Genomic DNA, 16,333 nt, shown 5'->3' with positions numbered 1-16,333 from the left:
CTTTGGGAGGCTGAGGCAGGCAGATCACGAGGCCAGGAGATCGAGACCATCCTGGCGAACACGGTGAAACCCCGTCTCTACTAAAAATACAAAAAAATTAGCCAGAGTGTGGTGGCGGGCGCCGCTAGTCCCAGCTACTCAGGAGGTTGAGGCAGGAGAATGGCATGAACCCGGGGGGCAGAGCTTGCAGTGAGTGGAGATCGTGCCACTGTACTTCAACCTGGGCGACAGAAATAAATAAATAAATAAATAAATAAATAAATAAATAAATAAATAAATCATCTGACCTTACAAAACTCACTGGAGTTGGTAAGCACGCAGGAAAATTCAAAATATTATAACACTATAACTCTGGCTTGTAAACTCCCCCTATCTTAAATAGAAAGACTTAAAGATGAACCAATCAAAAATAACTACAGCTTTTCAAGTCAAAGACAGTACTGTGAGATATAAATAGAAATAAAAAGATTGAAAAGGCTGGAGATTAATTTAAAAGTGTAAAGTGTTTATTGGTTTACTTTTTTCTTGTTTGTTTAGGTAAACAGTGTTAAGATGTTATCACCCTGAAAATAATGGGTTATAAAATAGTATTTGCAAGCCTCATGGTAACCTCAAATCAAAAAAATAAACAACAGATACAAAAAAAAGTAAGAAATTAAAGCATACCACCAGCCAAAATTACCTGCACTAAAAGGAAGACAAGAAGGAAGGAAAGAAAGAAGACTACAAAACAACCAGGAAACACCTAACAAAATGGCAGGAGTAAGTCTTTACTTATCATTGAATGTTAGTAATTATTCAGTGTTACTAATAACATCAAATGTAAATGGACTAAACTCTACAATCAAAAGACATAGAGTGGCTGAATGGATTTTAAAAGGACCCAGTGATCTGTTGCCTATGAGAAACAGACTTCTCTTTTAAAGACACAGATAGACTGAAGATAAAGGAATGGAAAAAGATATTCTACAATATTTGAAACAAAGAAAGAACAGGAGTTGCTATACTTACATCAGATAGATTTCAACACACACACAAAAAAAACCTATAGGAAGAGGCAATGGCCATAATTATATTATGATAAAGTGGTCAATTCAGCAGGAGATATAGCAATTGCAAATGTATATGCACTTAACACTTGATCACCCAGATATATAAAGCACATATTATTAGAGCATAAGAAAAAGATAAAGCCCAATATAATAATGCCTGGAGACTTCAAACACCCCCCCCCAACCAACCTTCAGCATTGGATATATCTTTGAGACCAATAAAAATATATCAACAAACACCAGACTTAATCTGCACTATAGATCAAATAAACGTAAGAGATAATTACAAAACATTTCATTCAACAGCTGCAGAATACACATTATTTTCCTCAGCACATGGGTCATTCTCAAGGATAGACCATATGTTAGGTCAAGAAACAAGTCTTTTTTTTAAATTTATTTATTTATTATTATTATTATACTTTAAGTTCTAGGGTACATGTGCATAACGTGCAGGTTTGTTACATATGTATACTTGTGCTATGTTGGTGTGCTGCACCCATCAACTTGTCAGTCTTAAAGCATTCAACAAAATAGAAATAATATCAAGCATCTTCTCTGGAAAAACAGAGTAAAACTAGGTATCAATAATAACAATAATTTTAAAATGTTGTGGCTATTGTGTCATCGATGCAATGAGACCAACAATAAAACTATAATACAAGAACATTCACAGCCTATTACACTGGGACAGACTGAGACATTTAGTTAATGGCAAGAACACAGTAAACACAAGCACCTGAAGATGTGCCAGTCAAGTAAAATGGTATATGGATTATACAGTGAATTTTCTAAGCCCATCTGAGGACTTTGTACCTTTTCAAAAATGTCCTATATCCCCCTCCAATTTACAGAATATCTGTCTTGTCTACTTACTTCATGGCTTTTTCAATATGAAAAGTTTACAAAATCTATTTATACCTTATTTACCTTTTTGTTTAATATACTATGGGGGAGAAGATGGAGACAAATATAATTTTCTGACTTATAAAATAATTATTACAGGCACATTTACTGTTTCATTCGAGAAACATCTCAGTTTCACAGGTTGATTATTCAGCAGCTGTGTGGTTTTTTAAAACAGTCTTTGATTTTGAGAAAACTAAGATATCTCTTTTCAGGCAGATTTTGATTCATAACACTGGTGTGGTTATGTGAATTACAGTGAATTTTACTGTGATAATTCATGCAAGCTTGCATCACAGTGTTGCTTCTCCTCAGGCAGCGCCTCATTACCATGCTCTTCCAATGATGTCAGGTCCCTGGTTGACTGAGGCTGTGAGCCAGTGGAGGATATGGGGCCCAACAGGATGAAGGGCAATGGTTTGCTGGTCCCTTGGGCCTGGAGAAACTGGGCTCTAGACATGGAGCTAGTAGAGAACAAGGTAGTTGCCCCATGGACACTGGCTGGACTGTGTCCTGCAGTGATGATCCTTTCAATTGATGCTGAAAAAGCATTTGATAAAATTCAACATCCTTTCTTTTTTAATTTTATTTTAAGTTCTGGGAGACATGTGCTTAACGTGCGTGTTTGTTACATAGGTATACATTTGCCATGGTGGTTTGCTGGACCTATCACACATCATCTAGGTTTTAAGCACCGCATGCATTAGGTATTTGTCCTAACGCTCTCCATCCCCTTGCCCCACAACCCCCGAAACACCCCAGCGTGTAATGTTTCCCTCCCTGTGTCCATGTGTTCTCATTGTTCAACTCCCACTTATGAGTGGGAACATGCAGTGTTTGGTTTTGTTTCCAGCCTCATCCATATCCCCGCAAAGGACATGAACTCATCTTTTTTATGACTGCATAGTATTTCATGGTGTGTAAGTGCAATATATGCAATAAATATATGTGTACATGTGTCTTGATAGTAGAATGATTTATAATTTTTTGGGTATATACCCAGTAATGGGATTGCTGGGTCACATGGTATTTCTGGTTCTAGATGCTTGAGGAATTGCCACGCTGTCTAACACAATGATTGAACTGATTTACACTACCACCAAAAGTGTAAAAGCATTCCAATTTCTCTGCATCCTCTCCAGCATCTGTTGTTTCCAGACTTTTTAATAATCTCTATTCTAACTAGTGTGAGATGGTGTCGCATTGTGGTTTTAATTTGCATTTCTCTAATGACCAGTGATGATGAGCTTTTTTTCATGTTTGTTGGCTACATAAATGTCTTCTTTTGAGAAGTGTCTGTTCATATCCTTCACCCAATTTTTGATGGGATTGTTTGTTTATCTTGTAAATTTGTTTAAGTTCCTTGTCAATTCTGGATATTAGACCTTTGTCAGACTGATAGATTGCAAACATTTTCTCCCATTCTGTAGGTTGCCTGTTCACTCTGAGATAGTTTCTTTTGCTGTGCAGAAGCTCTTTAATTTAATTATATGCCATTTGACAATTTTGGCTTTTATTGCCATCGCTTTTTGTGTTTTAACCATGAAGTCTTTGCCCATGCCTATGTCTTGAATGGTATTGCCTAGGCTTTCTTCTAAGGTTTTTATGGTTTTAGGTTTTACATTTCAGTCTTTAATCCATCTTGAGTTAATTTTTGTATAAGGTGTAAGGAAGGGCTCCAGTTTCTGTTTTCTGCATATGTCTAGCCAGTTTTCCCAACACCATTCATTAAACAGGGAATCCTTTCCCCCATTGCTTGTTTTTGTCAGGTTTGTCAAAGATCAGATGGTTGTAGATGTGTGGTGTTATTTCTGAGGCCTGTGTTCGGTTCTATTGATCTATATATCTGACTTGGTACCAGTATTATGCTGTTTTGGTTACTGTAGCCTTGTAGCATAGTTTGAAGTCAGGTAGCATAATGCCTCTGGCTTTGTTCTTTTTACTTAGGATTGTCTTGGGTATATAGGCTCTTTTTTGGTTCCATATTAAATTTAAAGTAGTTTTTTTCTAGTTCTGTGAGGAAAGTCAATGGTAGCTTGATGGAAATAGAATTGAATCTATAAATTATTTTGGACAGTGTGGTCGTTTTCATGATATTAATTCTTCCTATCCATATGCATGGAATGTTTTTCCATTTGTCTCCTCTCTTATTTCCTTGGGCAGTGGCTTGTAGTTCTCCTTGAAGAGGTCCTTCAGGTCCCTTCTGAGTTGTTAAGCTGTATTTCTAGGTATTTTATTCTCATTGTAGCAGTTGTGAATGGGAGTTCAATTATGATTTGGTTCTCTGTCTATTATTGATATATAGGAATGCTTGTGATTTTTGCACATTGATTTTGTATCTTGAGACTTTGCTGAAGATGCTTATCAACTTAAGGAGTTTTTGGGCTGAGATGATAAGGTTTTCTAAATATAAAATCATGTCATCTGCAGAGACAATTTGACTTCCTCTCTTCCTATTTGAATACCCTTTATTTCTTTCTCTTGCCTGATTGCCCTGGCCAGAACTTCCAATACTATGTTGAATAGGAGTGGTGAGATAAGGCATCCTTGTCCTGTGCCAGTTTTCAAAGGGAATGCTTCCAGCTTTCGCCCATTCAGTATGATATTGGCTGTGGGTTTGTCATAAACAGCTCTTATTATTTTGAGATATGTTCCATCAATGCCTAGTTTATTGAGAGTTTTTAGCATGAAGGGTGTTGAATTTTACCAAAGGCCTTTTCTGCATCTATTGAGATAATCATGTGTTTTTTGTCATTGGCTCTGTTTATGTGATGGAGTACATTTATTGATTTGCGTATGTTGGACCAACCTTGCATCTCAGGGATGAAGCCAACTTGATTTGCTGCTGAATTTGTTTTGCCAGTATTTTATTGAGAATTTTCGCATGGATGTTCATCAGGGATATTGGCCTGAAATTTTCTTTTTTTGTTGTGTCTTTGCCAGGTTTTGGAATCAGGATGATGCTGGCCTCATAAATTGAGTTATGGAGAAGTCCCTGTTTTTCTATCATTAGGAATAGTTTCAGAAGAAATCGTACCAGCTCCTCTTTGCACCTCTGGTAGAATTTGGCTGTGAATCTGTCTGGTCCTGGCCTTTCTTTTGGTTGGTAGGCTGTTAATTACTGCCTCAATTTTAGAACTTGTTATTGGTCTATTCAGGGATGTGACTTCTTTCGGGTTTAGTATTGGGAAGGTGTACGTGTACAGGAATTTATTTATTTATTCTAGGTTTCCTAGTTTATTTGTGTAGAGGTGTTTATAATATTCTCTGATGGTAGGTTGTATTTCTGTGGGATCAGTGGTGATGTCCCCTTTATCATTTTTATTGAGTCAATTTGATTCTTCTCTCTTTTATTCTTTGTTAGTCTGGCTATTGGTCTATCCATTTTGTTAATCTTTTCAGAAAACCACCTCCTGAATTCATGGATTTTTGAAGGGTTTTTTGTGTCTCCATCTTCTTCAGTTCCACTCTGATCTTAGTTATTTCTTGTCTTCTGCTAGCTTTTGAATTTGTTTGCTCTTTCTTCTCTAGTTATTTTAACTGTGATGTCAGGGTGTTGATTTTAGATCTTTTCTGCTTTCTGATGTGGGTATTTGGTGCTATAAATTTTCCTCTAAACACTGCTTAACTGTGTTTCAGAGATTCTGGTACATTGTGTCTTCATTCTCATTGGTTTCAAATAACTTATTTATTTCTGCCTTAATTTCATTATTCACCCAGTAGTTATTCAGAAGCAGATTGTTCAGTTTCCATATAGTTGTGTGGTTTTGAGTGAGTTTCTTAATCCTAAGTTCTAATTTGATTGCAGTGTGGTCTGAGACAGTTTGTTATAATTTCCATTTCTTTTGTTTTTGTTTTTGTTTTTCCCTTTGCTGAGAAGTGTTTTACTTCCAATTATGTGATTGATTTTAGAGTAAGTGCTATGTGGTGCTGAAAAGAATGTATATTCTGTTGATTTGGGGTGGAGAGTTGTGTAGATGTCTATTAGGTCCACTTGGTCCAGAACTGAGTTCAAGTCCTGAATATTCTTGTTAATAATCTGTCTCATTGATCTGTCTAATATTGACAGTGTGGTGTTAAAGTCTCCCACTATTATTGTGTGGGAGTCTAAGCCTCTTTGTAGGTCTCTAAGAACTTGTTTTATGAGTCTAGGTGTTTCTGTATTGGGTGCATATATATTTAGGATAGTTAGCTCTTCTTGTTGCATTGATCCCTTTACCATGATGTAATGCCTTTCTTTGTCTTTTTTTGATCTTTGTTGGTTTAAAGTCTGCTTTATCAGAGACTAGGATTGCAACCTCGGCTTTTTTTGCTTTTCACTTGCTTGGTAAATATTCCTCTATTCCTTTATTTTGAGCCTATATGTATCTTTGCATGTGAGATGGGTCTCCTGAATACTGCACACCTATGGGTCTTGACTCTTTATCCAACTTGACAGTCTGTGTCTTTTAATTTGGGCATTTAGTTCATTTACATTTAATGTTAATATTGTTATATGTGAGTTTGATCCTGTCATCATGATGCTAGCTTATTATTTTGCACATTGGTTGATTCAGTTTATTCATTGTGTCACAGTTCTTTATATTTTGGTGTATTTTTGCAGTGGCTGGTACCAGTTTTCTTTCCCATATTTAGTGCTTCCTTCAGGAGTTCTTGTAAGGCAGCCTGGTGGTACAGAATCCCTCAGCATTTGCTTGCTTGTAAACAATTTTATTTCTCCTTCACTTCTGAAACTTAGTTTGGCTGGATATGAAATTTTGGGTTGAAAATTCTTTTCTTTAAAAATATTGAATATTGGGCCCCACTGTCTTCTGACTTGTAGGGTTTCTGCAGAGAGATTCACTGAATTCAACATCATTTCATAATAGAATAACACCCTCAAAAAGCTAGGTATAGAAGAATCGTATCTCAATATGATAAAAAGCATATGCAATAGACCCATAGCTAGTATTATACCGAATGGGGAAAACCTGAAGGCCTTTCCTCTAAGATCAGGAATACAACAACGATGCTCACTTTCTCCACTGTTATTCAACATAGTACTAGAAGTCCAAGCTAGAGCAATCAGACAAGAGAAAGAAATGAAGAACATCCAAATTAAAATTAAATAAGTCAAACTATTCTTGTTTGCAGATGATATCATTTTATACTTCACAAAACCTAGAGACTTTACCAAAAATCTATTAGAACTGATAAACAAATTCAATAAATTTGCAGGATACAAAGTTAACATTAAAAATCAATAGCATTTCTATATGCCCACATAGAATAATCTGAAAAAGAAATCATGAAGGTAATCCCATTTACAATAGCTACAAATGAAAAAAAATATGTAGAATGAAGTAACTTAGCTAAAGAAGTGAAATTTTTTTAAATTAAAATTAAAACACATGGATGCAAGAAATTAAAAAGAACACCAAAATCCGGAAAAGTATTCTCTGTTTGTGGATGGGAAGAATCCATATATTAAAGTGTCCATTCTACCCAAAGCAATCTATAGATTTAATGCAACCCCTATCCAAATACCGTTGATACTTTTACAGAAATAGAAAAAAGCATTCAAAATTTTACGGGGAACCATAACAGACCCAGAATAGCCAAAGCTATCCTGAGCAAAAAGAACAAAACTGGAGTAATCACATTACCTTATTTCAAATTATACTACAGAACTATAGTGATATGATTTGGCTGTGTCCCCACACAAATCTTGTTTCAAATTGTAATCCCCATGTGTCAGGGAAGGGACCTGGTGGGTGGTAATTGGATCATTGGGGTGGATTTCCCCCGTGCAGTTCTCACGATAGTGAATGAGTTCTTACAAGATCTGACGGCTTAAAAGTGTGACATTTACACCCTCACTCTCTCTCCTGTCCTGCCATTGTGAAGATGTGCATGCTTCCACCATTGCGAAGATGCGTGTGCTTTCCCGTCACCTTCCACCATGATTGTAACTTTTCTGAGGCTGCCCAGTCACGCTTCCTGCTAAGCCTGCAGAACTGTGAGTCAACTTAACCTTTCTTATTTGTAAATTACCCATTTTTAAGTTATTTCTTTATAGCAGCATGAAAATGTACTAATACTTATAGTAACCAAAATGACATGGTACTGGCACAAAAACACACAAATAGACTAGTGGAACAGAATAGAGAACTCAGAGATAAGCCTGTTCACCTGCAGTGGACTCATTTTTGACAAAGGTGCCAAGAACACACTTTGGGGAAAGGATTGTCTCTTCAGTAAGTGGTGCTAAGAAAACCAGATATCCATATGCAGAAGAATGAAACTAGATCCCTGTCTCTCACCATATACAAAACTCAAATCCAAACATATTAAAGACTCAAATCTAAGACCTCAAATTGTGAAACTACTAAAAGCAAACACTGGGGAAATTCACCAGAACATTGGACCGGGTGAAGATTTCTTGAGTAATACACTATTAAGTGCTATTTATTGCACTGGCAACCAACACAAAAATGGACAAATGTGATCACAAGTTTTGCACAGCAAAGAAAACAATCAACAAAATGCATGGACAACCTACAGAATTAGAGAAAATATTTGCAAACTACTCATATGACAATGGATTAGTAATCAGAATACATAGGAGCTAAAACAAACAACTCTATAGGAAAAATATAATAAGCAGATTTTAAAATGGGTAAAAGTCCTGAATAGGCATTTCTCAAAAGAGGACATACACATGGAAAACAGGTGTATGAAAAGGTGCTCAATATCATTGATCATCTGAGAAATGCACATCAAAACTGCAATAAAATATTATCTCACCTCAGTTAAAATGACTTTTATTCAAAAGACAGGCAATAACAAATGCTGGCAAGAATGTGGAGAAAAGGGAAACCTCATACAGTGTTGGTGGTAATGTAAATTAGTACAACCACTATGAAAAACAGTTTATTAGTTCCTCAAAAAAAGAAAAAAAGAACTACTATATGTTACAGCAATCCCACTGTTAGATATATACCCAAAAGAAAGTAAATCAGTATATCAAAAATATGTCTACACTCCCATGTTTATTGTAGCCCTATGCACAATAGCCAAGATTTGGAAGCAACCAAAGTGTTGAACAGATGACTGGATAAAGACAATGTAATACATATAAACAATTGAGTACTACTCATCCGTAAAAGTAGAATGAGATTCTGTCATCTGCAACAACATGGATGGAACTGAGGGTCATTATGTTAAGTAAAATAAGCCAGGCAGAAAGACAAACATCCCATGTTCTCACTTATTTGTGGGATCCAAAAATAAAAACAACAGAACCCATGGGAATAGAGAGTAGAAGAGTAGGTACAAGAGGCTGGGAATGGTAGTCGGGGGATAGGGAAAATGGGGATTGTTAGCGGGTACAAAAAAAAAATAGAATAAATGACACCTAGTATTTGCTAGCACAACAGAGTGACTATAGTAAAAAGTAAACAGTATTTTAAAATAAAAAATATTTAAAATAAACAAAAAATACCAAAGCATCAATCAGTGTTATCAGTGCTGTTATTGTTATTTTGCCAAAGTATGAAAGTGGGAATATATGTTATATGTGCCCATAGAGTTGGCTGTGAGAAACTGGTTTATGGATAGACAACTCAGAGAATTTTAGAAATCTGAGAATTTTAAAATTTCAGAGTAGGAAATAAACTCAAGATCATCAGATCTATGCCTCATCTGGTGCTTTTAAAAAGACTCTGGAATCTCTTAAGGGAACTTATCTATAACTTGTTATTGTCATTCTCTTCTCAAATTCTGTTATTTTTAGACAGTAATGCTACAGATTTTTCATCAGTCTAACAAATTGTATGGAATTCACCTTTTTATGCTTGTAAAGATTTTAATAATGTTGATTGAAATCAAAGTGTTATAATTATTTCAATGCAGAATCTTCAAAAAATTTGCAAGGGGAAGACGGGAAAGCCATCTACTTAGTTCTTCTACTCATTGTTACTGAATTATACTCCTAAAAGCGAAGTCCAGTCATTTTATTCCTAAATAAAAACCCTGACTCTTTGGGGAGATGTTCTAACACAAAGCACAGAAAATGAAAAGAAGATTCAACAGCTTCATTTTTCAGTTTACTTAATCTGGATAATAATCTCTACCTAGGTGATAATTCATCTCAGGGAAGAATTTACCACTATTTTGGATCAGATTGTACTTCATAGTAGGTAATCATTTCAAGGCAGTACTCAGTATAGGTGTTTAATCCAAAGGTAATGTTAGTTATTTTTCTGCAGCTGCAAACATATTTTCCAAGGAAACAATATTACAAAATGCATTTTCAGAGAGGACCAAGATGGCAGAATAGAAGGCTCCACCAGTCATCACCTTCACAGGGACACCAATTTAATTACTATCTACAGAGGAAAAAACAAAACAAAACAAAAACCTTCATTAGAACCAAAAATCAGGTGAGCCCTCATAATACCTGGTTTTAACTCTATAGTGCTTAAAGATGCACTAAAGAGATAGAAAAAACAAAAAAACATTCCTGAATCTTGAATGCCACCCTTTCCCCACCCTTGGCAGCAGCAGTGTGGTACAGAGAGCTTCTTTGGATGCTGGAGGAAGGCGAGCACAGCAATTGTGAGGCATTAATCTCAGTGCTATCCTTTAAGAGCAGAGAGGAAAACCAGACCAAGCTCACCTGTTGAGCTAATGGAGGGAGCATTTAAAGCAGCCTTAGCCAGAGGGGAATCACCTAGCCTAGTGGTCTGAACTTGAGTTCCCTCACACCTCACTACTGGGGGACAAAGTGCTCTGTATCTCTGAGTAAACTAGAAAAGCATTCTAGGTCATCAGGACTGCAACTCTTAGGCAGGTCCTAGGGCTAAACTGAGCCCAGAGATGGTGGACTGGGAGGCCATGTGATCTACTGAAACACCAGCCAGGACAGTTAAGGGAGTTCTGAAATCACCACATTTCTAACCACAGGCTGCAAAGCTTGAGGCTCCAAAACAGATCCCTTCCTTCTGCTTTAGGAGAGTAATGGGAAAAGTGAAGAGGACTTTGCCTTACATCTTAGATACCACCTCAGCCACAGCAGGATAGGGCAATGACCAGAGTCATGAGACCCCCATTTCAGGCTCTAGTTTCCTTATGACATCTCAAAACATGCCCTGAGCCAGAAGGGAACCCACTGCCTTGAAGAGAAGGACCCAGTCTTGGCAGCATTTATCACCTGATGACTGAAGAGGCCTTGGACCCTGAGCTACATCAATGGCCTTGAGCAAGCCTCTGAAATTTGTTGGCTTCAGATATCAGCATGACTACAGGAGGATATATCACCAAGTGGGCTCTTGGAGTCCTCAATTTCAGGACTTCACTCTTGGATGGCATCTCTGGACCTGCCCTGGGCCAGAAGGGAACCCTTTTCCCTGAAGGGTAAGTTCCAGGCCAGGCAGCATTCACCAAAAGCTGATGTCAGAGCTCTTGGGCCTTAAGGGAACATTGGTGGTAGTCAGACAGAACTCCTCATGGCCTAAGGTGGTGGTTGCTACAGAGTGAAGGTTCTTTTCCTTTGGAAAGGAGAAGGAAGATTTGAAAGAACTGTGTGTTGTGGTTTCAGTGCCAGCTCAGCCACAATACAATAGAACACAAGGTAGACTTCTAAGTTTTGTCACTCTATTTCCTGACTCCTAGATGACACCTATGGACCCACCTGGACCTGGGAGAACTCACTTCCCTGAAGGGACGGACACAGGCCTGGCTGGCTTTGCCACTTGCTGATTATAGAGTCCCAGGGCCTTGAGTGAATATAAGCAGTAGCCAGGAAGTGTTTACAGTGAGCCTTGAGTGAGACCCAGTGCTGTGCTGGCTTCAGGTCTGACCCAGCATGGTCCTAGTCCTAGTGATGATGGCCACAGGGAAGCTTGTATACTTCCAACCCCAGGTTTACGTGGCTTGGAACAGAGAAAGAGACTCTATATGTTTAGGAGAAAATAATGGGAAAGAGCAAGAGTCTCTGCCTGGTAATCCAGAAAATTCCCCCAAATCTCATTTATGACCATCAAGGCGCAACTTCTATAAGTCTGCAAGAACTGCAGCATTACTAAGATTTGGGTGTTCCCTAAAGCAGATACAGCTTAGATCAAAACATCCAAGTCCTTTTTAATTTCTGGAAAGCTTTTCAAATAAGGACGGGTACAAACAAGTCCAGATTGTGAAAACTAAAATTAAATATAAATCATTTCAATGTCCAGATACCAAAGAATATTTACTAGCTTCAACACCACCCAGGAAAACATGACCTCACCAAAATGAAGTAAATAAGGCACCAGGGACCAATCTTGGAGAAACAGAGATATGTGACTTTTCAGACAGGGAATTCAAAATAGTTGTGTTGAGGAAACTCAAATTCAAGATAACAGAGAGAAGAAATTCAGAATTTTATCAGATTAATTTATAAGAGATTGAAATAATTTTAAAAATCAAGCAGAAATTCTGGATCTAAAAAGTGCAGTTGGCATACTGAAGAATGTATCAGAGTCTCTTAATAGCAGAATTGATCAAGAAGAGTGAGATTGACAACAGACTATTTGAAAATACACTGCTAGGAGAGACAAAAGAAAAAAATATAAAACCACAAAACTTGCCTACAGGATATAGAAAACAGCCTCAAAATGTCAAATTTAAGAGTTATTGGCCTTAAAAATGAGATAGAGGAAGAGATAAGGGTACAAAGTTTATTCAACAGGATAATAACAGAGATCTTTTCAAATCTAGAGAAAGTTATTAACATTCAAATACAAGAAGGTTATATAACTTCAAGCATATTTAACTCAAAGACTACCTCAAGGCATTTAATAATCAAGCTTTCAAAGACCAAGGATAAACAAAGGATGCTTAAAGCAGCAAGAAAAAAGACACAAATACAATAGAGCTGCAATATGTCTGACAGCAGACTTTTCAGTGGAAACCTTACAGTCCAAGAGAGTGTAGCATGACATATTTAAAGTGTTGAAGGGAAAAAAACTGTTACCCTAGAATAGTATATATGGCAAAAATTCCCTTCAATCATGAAAGAGAAATAAAGACTTACACAGACTAACAAAAGCTGAGGGATTTCATTCATAAGAGACCTGTCCTATGGGAAATGTTTAAGAGAGTACATCAATTAGAAAGAAAAGGACATTAATGAGCAACAAGAAATCATCTGAAGGTACAAAACTCATGGGTAATTGTAAGTGCACAGAAAACACACAGAATACTGCAGTGTTATAATACTGCAACTGTCATAGGTAATCAACTAAAATGCTAGCTAGAAAAACTAAATGATGAACCAAACAAAAATAATAACTACAACAACTTCTTAAGACATAGACAGAACAATAAGATCTAAATAGAAACAAAAGTTAAAAATCTTGAAAATAAAGTTATGGCATAGAATTTATATTAGTTTTCGTTTTGTTTCTGTATTTATGAAAACAGGGTTGAGTAGTTACCAGGTTGTAAAATAGCATGTGCAAGCCTCACAGTAACCTCAAACAAACAAACAAAAAAAATTACAATGGAAACAGAAAAACAAAAAGCAAGATAAATCATATCACCAGGGAAAATCACCTTCACTAAAGGAAGGAAATAAAGAAATAACACCAGAAAACAAATAACAAAATGGCAGGAGTAAGTCTTTACTTATCAATAATAACATTGACTGTAAATGAACTAAAGTCTACAATCAAAAGAAATAGAGTGGCTGAGTGTATTACAAACAAGATTCTGTTGCCTACTAGAAACACACTTTACCTATAAAGACACAAATAGATTAAAAGAAAAGTGATGGAAAAGACATTCCATGCCAATAGAAACAAAAAATGATCAGGAGTAGCTATACTTATATCAAACAAAATAGATTTCAAGACAAAAACTATAAGAAGAGACAAAGAAAGTTACTATATAATGATAAAGAGGTAAATTCAGTAAGAGGATATATCAATTTTAAATATATATGCACCCAACACTAGAGCACCTAGATAAGCAAAGGAAACATTATTACAGCTAAAGAGAGAGATAGGTACCAATACAATAATATCTGGAGACTTCAACAACCTACTCCCAGCATTGGACAGATCTTCAAGACAGAAAATCAACAAAGAAACATCAGACTTGATCTGCAGTATAGACCGAATGAATCTAGATTTTTTTTAAATTTATTTATTATTATTGTACTTTAAGTTGTAGGGTACATGTGCATAACGTGCAGGTTTGTTACATATGGATACTTGTGCCATGTTGGTGTGCTGCACCCATCAACTCGTCATTTACATCAGGTATAACTCCCAATGCAATCTCTCCCCACTCCCCCCTCCCCATGATAGGCCCCGGTGTGTGATGTTCCCCTTCCTGAGTCCAAGTGATCTCATTGTTCAGTTCCCACCTATGAGTGAGAACATGCGGTGTTTCGTTTTCTGTTCTTGTGATAGTTTGCTAAGAATGATGGTTTCCAGCTGCATCCATGTCCCTACAAAGGACACAAACTCATCCTTTTTGATGGCTGCATAGTATTCCATGGTGTATATGTGCCACATTTTCTTAATCCAATCTGTCACTGATGGACATTTGGGTTGATTCCAAGTCTTTGCTATTGTGAATAGTGCTGCAATAAACATACGTGTGCATGTGTCTTTATAGCAGCATAATTTATAATCTTCTGGGCATATACCCAGTAATAGGATGGCTGGGTCATATGGTACATCTAGTTCTAGATCCTTGAGGAATCGCCATACTGTTTTCCATAATGGTTGAACTAGTTAACAATCCCACCAACAGTGTAAAAGTGTTCCTATTTCTCCACATCCTCTCCAGCATCTCTTGTTTCCTGACTTTTTAATGATCGCCATTCTAACTGGTGTGAGATGGTATCTCATTGTGGTTTTGATTTGCATTTCTCTGATGGCCAGTGATGATGAGCATTTTTTCATGTGTCTGTTGGCTGTATGAATGTCTTCTTTTGAGAAATGTCTGTTCATATCCTTTGCCCACTTTTTGATGGGGTTGTTTGATTTTTTCTTGTAAATTTGTTTGAGTTCTTTGTAGGTTCTGGATATTAGCCCTTTGTCAGATGAGTAGATTGCAAAAATTTTCTCCCATTCTGTAGGTTGCCTGTTCACTCTGATGGTAGTTTCTTTTGCTGTGCAGAAGCTCTTTAGTTTAATGAGATCCCATTTGTCAATTTTGGCTTTTGCTGCCGTTGCTTTTGGTGTTTTAGACATGAAGTCTTTGCCCATGCCTATGTCCTGAATGGTACTACCTAGGTTTTCCTCTAGGATTTTTATGGTATTAGGTCTAACATTTAAGTCTCTAATCCATCTTGAATTAATTTTCGTATAAGGAGTAAGGAAAGGATCCAGTTTCCCCTTTCTACTTATGGCTAGCCAATTTTCCCAGCACCATTTATTAAATAGGGAATCCTTTCCCCATTTCTTGTTTCACTCCGGTTTGTCAAAGATCAGATGGCTGTAGATGTGTGGTATTATTTCTGAGGACTCTGTTCTGTTCCATTGGTCTATATCTCTGTTTTGGTAACAGTACCATGCTGTTTTGGTTACTGTAGCCTTGTAGTATAGTTTGAAGTCAGGTAGCGTGATGCCTCCAGCTTTGTTCTTTTGACTTAGGATTGTCTTGGAGATGCGGGCTCTTTTTTGGTTCCATATGAACTTTAAAGCAGTTTTTTCCAATTCTGTGAAGAAACTCATTGGTAGCTTGATAGGGATGGCATTGAATCTATAAATAACCTTGGGCAGTATGGCCATTTTCACGATATTGATTCTTCCTATCCATGAGCATGGTATGTTCTTCCATTTGTTTGTTTCCTCTTTTATTTCACTGAGCAGTGGTTTGTAGTTCTCCTTGAAGAGGTCCTTTACATCCCTTGTAAGTTGGATTCCTAGGTATTTGATTCTCGTTGAAGCAATTGTGAATGGAAGTTCATTCCTGATTTGGCTCTCTGTTTGTCTGTTACTGGTGTATAAGAATGCTTGTGATTTTTGCACATTAATTTTGTATCCTGAGACTTTGCTGAAGTTGCTTATCAGCTTAAGGAGATTTTGGGCTGAGACAATGGGGTTTTCTAAATATACAATCATGTCATCTGCAAACAGGGACAATTTGACTTCTTCTTTTCCTAACTGAATACCCTTGATTTCTTTCTCTTGCCTAATTGCCCTAGCCAGAACTACCAACACTATGTTGAATAGGAGTGGTGAGAGAGGGCATCTCTGTCTTGTGCCAGTTTTCAAAGGGAATGCTTCCAGTTTTTGCCCATTCAGTATGATATTGGCTGTGGGTTTGTCATAAATAGCTCTTATTATTTTGAGGTACGTTCCATCAATACCGAATTTATTGAGTGTTTTTAGCATGAAGGG

The 16,333-nt window shown here is 36.9% G+C and overlaps 1 protein-coding gene across 17 annotated transcripts in view; it reads left to right on the top strand.

Moving 5' to 3' along the window:
• The window catches only part of LOC105476707 (zinc finger CCCH-type containing 12B), a 433,900-nt gene that overhangs the window by 379,356 nt on the left and 38,211 nt on the right, over positions 1-16,333 (top strand). For 11 of the 17 annotated variants that reach the window (XM_011732879.3, XM_011732883.3, XM_071088668.1 and 8 more), the window contains one exon: positions 7,845-7,956. The exons of 3 other annotated variants lie outside the window; for them this stretch is intronic. The gene's annotated coding sequence lies outside the window, so the exon portion shown is untranslated. Of the gene's footprint in view, positions 1-4,901; positions 5,065-7,844; positions 7,957-16,333 lie in introns of all 17 variants that reach the window. 3 more of the 17 variants (XM_071088666.1, XM_071088667.1, XM_071088670.1) reach the window with 3 other exon arrangements.

Source organism: Macaca nemestrina, chromosome X, assembly GCF_043159975.1.
Source record: "Macaca nemestrina isolate mMacNem1 chromosome X, mMacNem.hap1, whole genome shotgun sequence".
Classification (NCBI taxonomy): Eukaryota; Metazoa; Chordata; class Mammalia; order Primates; family Cercopithecidae; genus Macaca; species Macaca nemestrina.
The sequence above is the reverse complement of the archived record's forward strand: the minus strand, read 5'-3'. Positions and strand labels throughout refer to the sequence as shown.